A 12,883-nucleotide genomic window follows, 5' to 3' on the forward strand; every position below is an offset into this window, starting at 1 on the left:
AGGACAATGTTTCTTTCACCATTTTGCATATTTTCTTGATTCCTTTTAAAAAAATCATTCTTCAAATCTTTGCCCCTTTGACACATATTTCTAAAATTAATGATGACAAAGTACAACATCTCCTATTCTCAGTTTCCTCAGTGTGTGTGTGTGTGTGTGTGTGTGTGTGTGTGTGTGTGTGTCCAAGAACTGAACTCAGGAGTATTCTACTTTCAACCTACAACTATAGAGTCATTTTATGTTATTATTATATTTTTTTGTTTGAAACAGTGTCTCACTATGTTGCTAAGACTGGCCTTGAACCTGTGATTCTTCTGCCTCATTTTCTCCTCAATATTAATTTTTTATTGGAGCACTCATTGTGAGTTTCCCTTTCCTTTCTTCCACCATAAACAGTCTTTACCTAGATTTAAGTAACTTCATGTATGAACAAATGGTTCTTAAAATAGTTACCATCATGAGATTTTCCATTTCTCCTCCCCATCTCGGTCCATCTCACTTTCCCATCGTGTCTCCACTCATTTATCTGAGGTCTGATTTGTTGCCTACTTTATTCCCAGCTTTCACAAATGACTGAAAACACATGGCCCTTTGCTTTCTGTGACTGGTTAATCTCATTTCACATAATATTCTCAAGTTCCATCCAATTTCTTGCAAATGACATAATTGTGTTTTTTGTATAGCATAGTGGGATTTCATTGTGCATATATATACATATATGGTGTTATATATACCATAATTCCATAATACACTCATCCGTTGAAGTACACCTAGGCTGATTTCACAGTTTGGCTCTCATGAATTGAGCTGCTATATAAACATGGAAATGCATGTCTTTCTATAGCAATCTAATTTCAATGCTTTTGTGAAGATTTTCAGAAGTGGTAATGTGGTAATGGTGGTGGCCACATTCCCGGTCCTTGATGGAAACTTCAGAGTGATCCCCATAGCAGATATACAAATTTGTAATCTCACTTAGAGGATATAAGAGTTTCTGTTTCACCACATCCTGGCCAGCATTTATTGTTGTTTGCTGTATTGAAGACTGCCATTCTAATTTGAAGTCAGATGGAATCTCAGTGCAGTATTGATTTGAATTTCTTTGATTGCTAGTGATGTTGAATATTTTTAATATATTTATTGACAATTTATATTTCTTCTTTTGAGAAGTACCTATTGAGATCTATTGCCTATTTTTATTGAGTTTATTGTCTGTTTTAGTAATGAGTTTGTGAAATTTGCTTCCATTTTGTAGGCTTTCAAAAAGTGTTTTAAATAAATGTTATTTTCCATGCCAAAGGGTATTCTATGATTCCATTAAGATATTCTGCATCTTTAATTCTTTTTCATGCTTCTTTTCAATACTGAAACAATGACAGCCCATTAACCAGGTGACAGATATTTGCATACTTTCAAACTTCAAGATAGAACATGGAGGGGACAGAGAGAAAAAAGAAAACTAAGATTCAGTTGAGCTGCAGTGCTAAGCTTGCACTCAGCAAGAAGGGTGGAAATCCTGTTAGACAACCGAGGGCATGTTGGTGCACACACTGCAGCAGAAGGGGTTGTTGTGAAGACAGAAATGTGTAGCCACAATGATTAAAGAACACGTCCTTTAAGACTAAGGGAATGAAAAGAAGAGTTGGAGAACCAATTATTCAATAAATATAACATTGTATATTCTCTGTGTACTTATTTAAATTGAAAACAGCAACCCAATAGCACATTTATTTTAAAATGGAGATTATTGTACATAAGCCTTGGAAAAATTTATATTACGATGTAAAAGCGGTAGACAAAGCACATAGATGCATAGCCCAGACCTGTGTTGGTGATGCTTATAGCAAGTACTGATCTCTCTGCTTGGCTTCACCACTGGAGGGTAAAGCGCTTACAGAAAAAAGTGAAAATTGTTGAGAGGTTCCCTTCAATACGTGAGCTTTAAGAGGCCCACATTTTATGTCTGGGCTTCATTTTACCTTTGAACACTGTTGTAATCAGTTCAGATGTGTTTGCCCATAGTTATCTTTATCTATATTAAGGGCTAACATTTCATAAATCGTGCAATGTCTCATTTACTCAAACATTAAAATTTGTGAGTAAATGAGAATGGTAAAATTATCTCTAAAATTTATTATAATCCAGGCATGATGGTGAATTCCTAAAATTCCAGAATTTCAGATCTGAGATAGGAGGACCGGAGATTCATAACTGGACTCAGCAACTTGATGAAATCCTCAGCAAATTAGGGAGACTGTTAAATAATAAAAAATATAAAAAACCTGGGGGGTGTACCTCAGAGTTAGCATGCCTCTGAGTTTAATCTCCAGCAACACACACACACACACACACACACACACACACACACACACACACATGCATGCTAGCACAAAGTTTCCTGTTTAGGGATGATGCCAGGTTCAATAATTCTTATCCTATCTATGTAAACATAGGGCAGGACAAACAGACATAGAAATGCAGAAATAAACTTTGGAAAACATTTACCTTCTTGTGTTATTTATTTTAGTTACATTATATAAATAAATTTTGTGGTAATTTTTGATTGCATGGTTTTAATCCTTATGTGGCCCTAGCACACATAGCCATTGTCCCTACTGGCTGAAGACTAGGAATGGGCCACCTTCTTCAATGAAATCAGCACAAGAAGGTGCTGAAAGTGAGCTAAAGTGTTTTGGAGATTCTTATATAGGTGCAAACACTTCTCATTTCAAGGAAATGTAAGCTGCACGTAAGAGTAGCTCTTTCTTTTCTGTTCTCAGAAGACCTATATTCTCTGTAGCAGATGGGAGTAGCAACCTAATTCCTTAAGCATGGAAAGTAACTGAATTATATAACATGATATTAACATGGGACATAACAGCAAATACATCTGAGCACAAGATCTAATGAGCCCCATCAGCTGATTAGCCAGCTCTGCTCTGCACTGGCTATGGTGACATAGTCTTGCCCTTCAAAGGTGAAAAACCCCATGAATGCTCCCTATAAATATGGTGGCAGCAGCAGCGTGCTTCTCCCCATGGCAACCCAGTCAAGTTTTCAAGCATGGGATTTGATGACCCCTGTTTTGGTATGAAAAACTAAAATATAATCATTACACACTTGTCCAGCATCCTCTGTTCCACACTCAATAGCAATCACATTTCCATATCACCAGCACCAGAAGGTGCTTTCCTGAATGTCGACATCAAAGCCACAGCAATGTAATAAATATTAACATTAAGAGGAAGAAAAATGTTGACCATAGGATGTAGCACAGCTTCGTAGCTGTAACAAACAAAAATCAGCTACCGAGAAGGCAACCCCTTGACAAGAAAAACAAAGCAGTGAAGAAACGTAAGAACAAAAACACAAAAAAGAATCCATGGTGGAATAAAATCCAACAGTCAGAACAGGAGATCAACAGCGCAGAGCTGGGGTGCGTGACCGACCTGGTGCGGTGGCCGGCACCATCTTCGGCTGAGGGCGCAAATCGCAACTGCAGCTCCACAGTTCCCATAAACCCCAGCAAGAAAACCCAGGAGTAGAGGTGAAATGAGCAATGGTAGAACTCCAACATTTTAAGTGACCAGCACCAGGCTTCAGGAATGAAGAAAAAGATCCAAACGTCCACGTGCTCCCCAGACGCCAGCACCCGCAGCAGCGCACTGTGCCCTCCGGAGATCCAGGCCTGCAGGACAGGAAGGTCACGGTGTTTCCCAGAGGACAACTTCCCAGGACAGCTGCAGGCCTCTAGCGGACTAAGATATGGTGACCCATATCTTGTGTTGCCCCTCCCTGGCCTACTGGGAACTGGGTTGTAAACATTCATGACCCCTCCCTGGCCTGCTAGGAGGAAGCCCAAATGCACAGTTCTGCTGCCATTCCCTTCTTCAACTGGAAAAATGACACCAATCTGATTTTCTTAACATTCCATCTCCTTTATACATTTCCACAGTATTGCACATGCCAATGCGTGTTGATGTCAACATGCCAAGTTTTGATGAGAGTGCTTTAAAGTTTGGGATTATATAGAAAGCAATCCAGGTGTAAATTCACAATACAACACACCAATCTAGCCCCTACAATGCTATTAACATATCTATGAATGAGTATTTTCTCAAATCATGAGATTCAGACCCCAATAGGCACACATACGTAAATAAACATAACAGAGAACCATGCTGTCAAATCAAAAACCATAATTTCCAGTTCAAATACTTTTGATGATAACTTCCTCATTTTCTCAACTTATAATGTAATTGTGCTAGTATTAATAGGTAATTCTGGAGGAAACCATCACTATTATATAGTGGTTTGTATCATATGTAAAAATATCACATTGACACAAATATAATGGCCTGTGAGAGACAATTATTATGGGCTCATGTGAACAGCCATTAAATAGCCAAATGATACTTTCATTAAGAGAAAGTACTTTAAAGTTTAGACACATCTAAAGACTTTGATGCAATATCTCACGTTTATGCTCAAAGAAGTTTGTGAAAACACTCACAGCAAGTTTCCTTCTGATCTGGCAAATTTAGGAGTTGATTTCTTGAGCATCCTGAAGGGCAAGAAAGAGATAAAGACATCGCTTCTCAAACACCTACATCAAATGCCATGTGAGAAGCAATCGAGAGCAGTGCTAAAAGTGCTGACAGACTTGGAGCTCAGATCCAAGCTGTACATGTGAAAGGCTCCTCTGGCTTCAGCAAAGTTACAAAATTTCTTGCACTAAGAAATTGGGGAGTGCTGTGCTAATCCCATAAGCTTATGAAAAATACTTGGCACCGTACCTGAAGCACTAAATAATCTATAAATATTTATAAGCCTTCCACTATTAGCTTCTATTCACATATCATTTAAGATAATATTTCAGTGGTTATTTAAACTTGTTTCCTGCCATTTTCTAATAAAGTTGCTGAGCTATATCGACATTTAGGTAGTCAGGGAGGTCAGAGCTAGAATCCAAACCCTGTTGAATTAATTAAAAATATTTGCTATTTCCATTCACTCTGACTTTCTCTCTAGATCAAATTGCCTTCAAGTTAAAAAGAAAAACCTCCAGAATGTCAAACACTATAGTAGATAAAGAATTTGAAAACTTTCTTAAAACTTTCAATTTAATTATGTTCTGGCATTTCTAAGCTAAATCTGATTACAACCTTACAATGTATTAGTAACATTACCATCATTTTTTTCTTTTTTATTTATTTATATATTTTTGGTGGTACTGGGGTTCATGGAAGCCCTTCCTCCTGTCTCTGCCTCCCAAGTGCGGGGATTACAAGAGTGCACCACCATGCCTGGCTCATTTTATTCTTAACTCCTGATAAAGGTGTTTGTGCAGTTATTCCCATCATACTTTAAAAGTAAGATATAATAAAAATAGTACAAAGTAATATATATATATATATATATATATATATATATATATATATATGTACAGAGTTAAATTTTTTTTTGTGGTACTGGGGTTCCTGGAAACCCTTCTACCTCCGGGCTACACTCCTAGATCTATTTTTATAATTTTATCTGGAAACGGTCTCTTAAGCCAGTGCGGCTGGCTTTGAACCTGAACGATCGTCCTGTCTCTGCCTCCCAAGCATGGGGATTACAAGCGTGAGCCACCACGCCTGGCCAGTTTAAAATTTAAAGCAAAAATGATTGTGGTTTAGTGCATTGAAAGCTTTAAACAAGGACTCATTTGCTTTTCAAAATACTATAATTAAAGACACATAGGACTTTGCGGACATTCCAAATAAAACTCTAACAACCCATGTGTTTATCAACAGATGAATCAAAAGCCATGGGTTGACAATATGCATTAAATAACATAATCTAACTGTATGCTGATTCCAAGAAACTCATCTACAGGCAATGATATGCATAGGCTATAGGCAAAAGAATATAAAAAATCATATACCATGCAGATAGTGAAGAGAAAAAGCAGACATAGCAATGCTCATATTAGAAAAAACAGACTTTAAGCTAAAAACTTATTAGAAGAGACAAAGTAGGCCACTTCTTACTAATGAAAGGTAGAATCCAACAAGAAAATGTAATGATAGTAACGTTTATGCTCCACTTTTATGCACCCACTTTTATAAACAAACTGTGATACTGAATCTCAAATAGACCAAAATACAATATTGGAAAACTTCAAAACACTGCTCGCACCAATAGATAAATTTTCCAGGCAATAGATAAGTAAAGACTCTTCAGACATAAAAGACACTATCAACCAAATGAATCTAATAGACATAGTCATACAGAATATTCCAACAACAGCTGAATACATATTCGTGTCAGTTGCTAATAAAAACTTTTCCAAAATAGACCACATTCTAGGCCACAAAGCAAGTATCTGCAATTTAGAAAAAATGTAACCAAATGTACTTCATCTTTATATATCATAAAGAAATGAAAGTAGAAATCAATAGCTTGAACACCAAAATAAATTACATAAATACTTGAAAACACAATCATAAATTTCTGAATAAAAACTGGGTCACTGAATAAATAAGTGAGAAATAAAAAATCTAGAATTAAATGAAAATAGATACAATATAACAAAATATATTGGACATTTTATTTTATCTTTTTTACTTTTTTATATTTTTGGTGGTACTGGGATTCCTAGAAGCCCTTCTACCTCTGGGCTACACTCACAGACCTATTTTATACTTTTTTTTTTTTGGAAACAAGGTCTCTTAAGCCAGCACAGCTGGCTTTGACCTGTGTGATCCTCCTGTCCCTGCCTCCCAAGCGTGGGGATTAGAAGAGTGTGCCACCACACCCAGCTACATTGGACATTTTTTAAAAAGATCTATTATTTAATTAGGTTCTTGATAAGAAATTTAGAACACCAATTTATGAGGACACATTCCATTTGTCACAGCAAAAACAGATCGCAGGTAGCCCTGGAGCTGAGGAACGGCTTTGATTCTTGGTAAAACCTGTGAGTCCACGGTTTTCTGGTCAACTTTCTGCTGCTCTGTAATTCGTATTTCTCCTTCTATGTGTCGAAGATCTCGCCCTCCTGGTGTCTGGGCTTCAGCAGCTTCTTCTTCTTAAAGTAAGCATCAGTGAGGTGTTTGGGGATTTTCACCTTGCTGATATCGATCTTTGTGGTGGTAGCAATGACAAATTTCTGGTGTGTTCTACGCAGAGGAACTCGGTTGAGGCAAAGAGGTCCAGTCACAAGGAGCAAGCCACTGCCTAGCTGCTTCAGGAAACCACTCTCTTGCCCCTGTGGCATCTGGTGAGGATGATCAGGATGGTCCCGGGCGTGATGCTCGAGCGCAGCTTTCTCACGTGCTGGCTGAAGGGCTTTTTGCCGTGGCTCAGCAGCTTGCGTGGGACATCCTCAGTGGGGTAGTACCTGGGCATTGTCCAGCGAATGGTATGGTATTTACTGTCCACCGATGAATGGCCAGTTGGAGAGAGAGGTTGGACTACATACTCATGTTTCTTGCTTTCTTCCTAGGGAGCTATAGCCTGGCAGTAGTGTACTGCTTTATCAAAGATTACCATTCCTATCTGGTGGCTTCTCAATGTTGCTACCAGTGGTTCTGATAAATACTTTTTGTCCAGCCTTTTATTTTTAAAAATTGGAAAGGATTTCTGCATGTGTTATCACCTATATTTCTATGAATAAACATTGATTTAAATGCTTATCAATTCCCCAAGTGAGTAAGCCATGTCTCTACTTCAAGTGACCTTCTTATTAGATAGACAGCAGCAGACAGAAGTGGAGTCCTGATTTCATAACCCCATCCACCCCTTTGAGAATTCGTTGTTACCGAGAGGGAAGCAGAGACGTTAAAAAGCCTGATCCTGAGGCAAAGCCCAGAGTGACTTGACTGGACCCAAACTTCTGTGGTGTCCAGAGATCATTCTTATTGTGCCAGTCCATTTTCTTGCACTAGTGAAATTCCATAAAGTATAAAAAGAACACAGAGAAATAGAATCATAATAAACGGTATACAAATACAAGGCAACTGCAAAGTGAAAGTATGGAACCAGAGAGAGAGGCTTTGCCCCTGTCACCATCAGAGCTAAAATCTTCAGCAAAATGTCTTCACCTTTCTTGAATCACTTTCCTCGTCTCGAAAAATGAGAAAGGTAATAAGTACGGGTCCTGAGTTTTAAATAACTTAATTTGGAAAAACTATTAGCATAGATACTGCCAAAAGAGCCCTGAATAAAATATTGATTTTCTTTTCGAATTTCAGATTGCACCCTGTGTCTGAAGTAAATCTAATTATTCAGGTCCAGTACCTGACATTGACAAAGTTTTCATTACTCAAAAACAATATTGACAAAAAATATTCAAAGGTGTATGTGTCAACTAGAATGAAAACTTCATCGGAAGAAGATATTTTGCCCATTCTATAAACCCCAGATCTTGTAGCTACAGCAAGAAAACAGAAGGATACTCGTGAACACAGGAAATAATTTTCCTATGTGAAAGATCTCTGCCAACTTTCTTTTGGCATATATTTGTGCTGGAGCAAAGAGTTTTCAGAGGCAAATTAAGCACATGCTTAGAGTTGGCATTACATACTCTGCCAAGAGAGGGACTGACCGAATCCATGGGGAGAACAAAATGAAGTGTTGTAGAGATTACATGCTGCAGAAGAAAATCTCCTATCTACATCCCTGAAGAGACCAGTGCCAGCTGTCACTCCTGGCTGCAACAAGAAATACCAGTGCACTCTGTTCCACATCACAACTGGCAAGAAGAGTTTTTTCTCTATCCCTGTCTAGCTTTCGCTCTCTTTCTCTCCTATGTCCCTCCATTCTTTTTCTATTTCCTTCCCTTCCCTCTTTTATTTTCTTCTTTTTTCTTTCCTTTCTCTTCTCTCCCTCTCTCACTCCATCTTTTCCTCCCTTTTCTTTTTCTATGCCTTATCAATTCTCCAAACGAAAATAAAAAAAAAAATAGATAGCTAGCTCAAAAATATCTATATCTGGTATTACAGAGGTAGAGAATGGAAGACATATAATAGAGACATTTGCTTATTTGAAATAGAGTTGCAGAGCCTTGGAAGATTAATGTTAGTTGACCAAGGAGCACCAGATGTCTTAGAACGTCCTTCTAACATCATCTACCTGCAGGGGAAAGAGCAGTGCCAATTAGCTTCTTGTTAAAAACCTAGGCCACCTGACACAATGGGAATGCTGCAACATCCAATCACATGCTATTGGTCACTACTCTGGCGAAGTAATGAATGAACTGGAGGATTTGGTCTTACAGGCAAGTTAAAAAAATATGATGCAACTTTCAAAATGTGTGCTTTGGCAGCTACAGAACCTGTTAGCCTACCTAACTCACAGACAAATCTGTCACGGAAGTTAAATATAAAAATGTTAGAATCCAGAGTTACGAGTCGTGGGGGATGGAAAGGTCGAGCTGGAATGACGATATTGGAGTCACTCACTGCAGGGTATAGAGGAATTAGAAGACCTCAAGTCGCCCTGGAAGGAGGGTTGCTGCAGCAGGAATATGCATATGCATTTAGGTTATACTTACTTGCCTACACGTGACAAGCCCACCCCACCATGAGCGTTCCCAGTCATAAGTAAGTGTGCAAGGAGAGATACTCCCTTTGCAGGCAAAATTTATAGAGAAAAGCAGATTCTAGAAAACATGATGTACATTACCACTTCTGAGCATAAGAAAGGGTATTTTCACTTTATGTTTTACCAGGTAAATGTACAAAAATATTACTTGTCATATGATTTCATTTCAACTAAATTCTTGTATTAAGTTTAGAACAGAGGAGAGGTCACTGTAAAGATATATAGAATTGTGTTTAAAGTTTAAAGTTTAAAGTTTTTCCACTTAAGATGTTATTACTGATACAGAAAGTTTTCTAGGAAATATTTAATTTCTTACAATACAATATAAATAAAAAGAAACATTTTTCAAATGTGTGTATAGTTCATGACATTCAATTTAATTTAATTCATTCAATTTAAGTATAGTTTGTGTGCCTAAATATATCTGACCTGAAGATTTTGAATGAGTACTTCATCCCAGAATGTCTCATGATCTGACACTTAGCAACTCATTTCTGCATCTGGCGAGACACTTTTAGTAGTTTTCTACTTTTCCCTCCACAATTGAAAAGTCAGCGGTGCCACTTCCTTAACGTATCACAGCACTGCCATGGACGGGCTTCACAGGTGTTTAGCTGTTCATCATTAATGCAAAACCTCCCATTTTAATCCTCATGTACGTCTTTGATTTGTTTAATATCACATTAATGCTAGAAGAATATTATAACATTGAGATACTTTTCTTAGTAAAGCTAATTAATGTAAACTACAAATAAATAATTGATTATTCATTCAGATAACAAAGCTATCATCCAAAGACAAAAAAGACCATGAAATTGACATTCTAGTGCAACAAACAAGAGCCCATTTTTCTTCTGAGAATTAATTATGTATTTTTTCTTTGTCATTCTTTTTAAAGAAAATGATGCTGTTTTTTAAATTCATAGTTATGATTTTTTTTAGCATTTTTTTAAACATCGTGGTTAATTTAATTTGTCTACATGAATAGAGTAAATGTTGAAGTCTATTTAAAACCATTTCCTTAGCTCTAGGGCCCAGGTCTGAATCATCATTTAGACAGGAACTAATGAAATTATCCTTATCTGAACACTTTAAAGAAGATAAGGCAGGAAATGTCAATTCTGCTACTTCTACGGGGTGAGTCACAGTGCTCTACACATAATCAAAGGAAACATTTCAAATAATCTCTGTGGTCTAATTAAAAGTTCAATTAAGGAAACTATAATAATCTTTGCTGATGAACTTTTATGAGAGACACATTTTAATAGATAGACTTTTGCTTTGAAAGAAACAAATGTGTAAGAAGGCATCGGATTTACTGTAGAAGTACATTTGCCAAGGAAGCGCTTTTGGGGGAAGTTTTCATCTCATTTCTGTTTCTAAAAACAGGCATGGAGACCTGCAGAGATGACGCAGGCTGTGAGTGTCCTTCAGAGGCTAGCCAAGGCCCATTTGTTTTGTAGAACCATAATCCACCTTCTGCTCCTCCTCCTCTCTGCTGTGACCTAGAGAAGGCTGCCTGCTATGGTATATGGTGGAGAGTAGAACCCAAAGCAAAATATAAGGTAGAAAAACAAAATGTTTTCTACCTTTATATTTTGCGGTTTAGTCCTAAGAAATAATAAAGTATTGATATACAGGGTATAAAACAAGTGATTTTGGAAAATACTATGCTAAAAAGGAAGCCAGGACACACAAAAAAAAGACTGATAGCATTTAATATTATTTACATGAAATGTGAAGAACTGTCCATCATTAGAGACAGAAATCGGGTTAAATGTTGCTAGGGTGCAAGAGGAGAGGTGGGATGTGGCAGCTTAATGGGTAATAGGAATTTTTTTTTTTTTTTGGTGAGATGAAAGTGTTCTGGGATTTAATGATGGTGATTGTTGCAAAATATGGTGAATGTACCAAAATGTAAAAATAAATATAAATTATTAATTTTATGTTATGTGCATTTTGCCTCAAAAAGAGAAAGAGGAAAAGTAACAAAGTCCTGGTCCTCAGCTGACTCAAATTAGTAACATTAGTTTGAGGTGTGTTACAGATCTGATAGTGACAAAGCAGCTCAAAGTAACCAAGAAGAATATCACTAGAAATTTAGGATAATGAAAGATTTTTTTTCAAAAAGGAAAAGAAAGTCAAAAATTAAAAAATAAATTAAATATAATTAATATTTTCCTCTTCATTAAGTATACTATTAAGTGAGTCAAAAAGCAAGCTGCCATATGTAAAGTACAACTTATAAAGCCATGAAGAAAATATGAAATGAATAAAGACTTGGGGGAAATGCAAATGTGCATTCAATACATGTAAAAGGCTCAGTCTCATTAGTCATTATGAAAATGCAAATTACAACTCAAAGACAGATAACGCTAGAGTTCACACAGAACTAATAACACTGAGAAGACAAACAACATTAAAAATGGTAGAGAACTATGCAGAAGTATTATTCCTCACCTTACAACAAATAACAAACTAGACTACGTTCAAAATTATGACTTTATTTTTGTACCCACCGAGTGCTAATACCTGGCCCAATATGAAGACTTCAGCTATTCAATCTGACCATCCTGCATTCAGTATTATCCACTTGAAGATCTCCTGTGTAATTGTGTTCTTCTTCCTCTTTTCTTCTCCCTGCACATACTAGATTCTCTTCATATTTAACCCCTATTTTCTTCATTGCCCCTTTTGCCTTGCGAGGAAGAACAAGAATCTACCATGTGTGAACCAAGTAAAAGTCTCCCAGCAGACACTGAATGTGCTGTGTCTTGATTGTGGGCTTCTGGCCTTCAGAGCTGAGAAAATTAACTAATTTTTAAGACACTAGGCTTATAAAAAAATTTTTATAGCAACCTGCTAGTCTAATACTCTACTGTGGAACAAAACTTTAAAGTGTAGAAGTAGGCAACAAATATGGCCACCCACAGAGAAATCGTAAAACTCCTGATTCTTGATCTATGGAAAGAGGAATAAAAACTACAGAGCTGTGTTGGTTAACTTACTCTTACTGCAAGAGATGCCAGAGAAAACAAGCTCATAAGGAGGATGGTTCATTTTGACTCACAGTGTTGGAGATTTCAGCCCATGATCAGGTGGAGCCATATGCTCTTTTTATGTCCCTTTGTAGAAGAGAAGAAGAAAATCTTTTCTGGAGCATGACATGGTGCCACACCTGTCACTTGTGGGTCACATGATGAGGGGTCTGGATCCCACTATCCTCTTCAAGTTCATACCCCAGTGGCCTAGAGACTTCTAGACTTCTCATCTAGAAGGTTCCATTATCTCTCAA

At 37.2% G+C, this 12,883-nt stretch overlaps 1 pseudogene across 1 annotated transcript; it reads right to left on the reverse strand.

Moving 5' to 3' along the window:
• Positions 1-6,860: 6,860 nt before the first annotated feature.
• LOC308266667 (large ribosomal subunit protein eL6-like) lies at positions 6,861-7,392 on the reverse strand (annotated as a pseudogene). Its single transcript has one exon. The product of its transcript is annotated as a large ribosomal subunit protein eL6-like (transcript).
• Between the last annotated feature and the right edge of the window lie 5,491 nt (positions 7,393-12,883).

The sequence above is a fragment of the Muscardinus avellanarius genome (assembly GCF_963383645.1).
Source record: "Muscardinus avellanarius genome assembly, chromosome: 9".
NCBI classification, from domain to species: Eukaryota; Metazoa; Chordata; class Mammalia; order Rodentia; family Gliridae; genus Muscardinus; species Muscardinus avellanarius.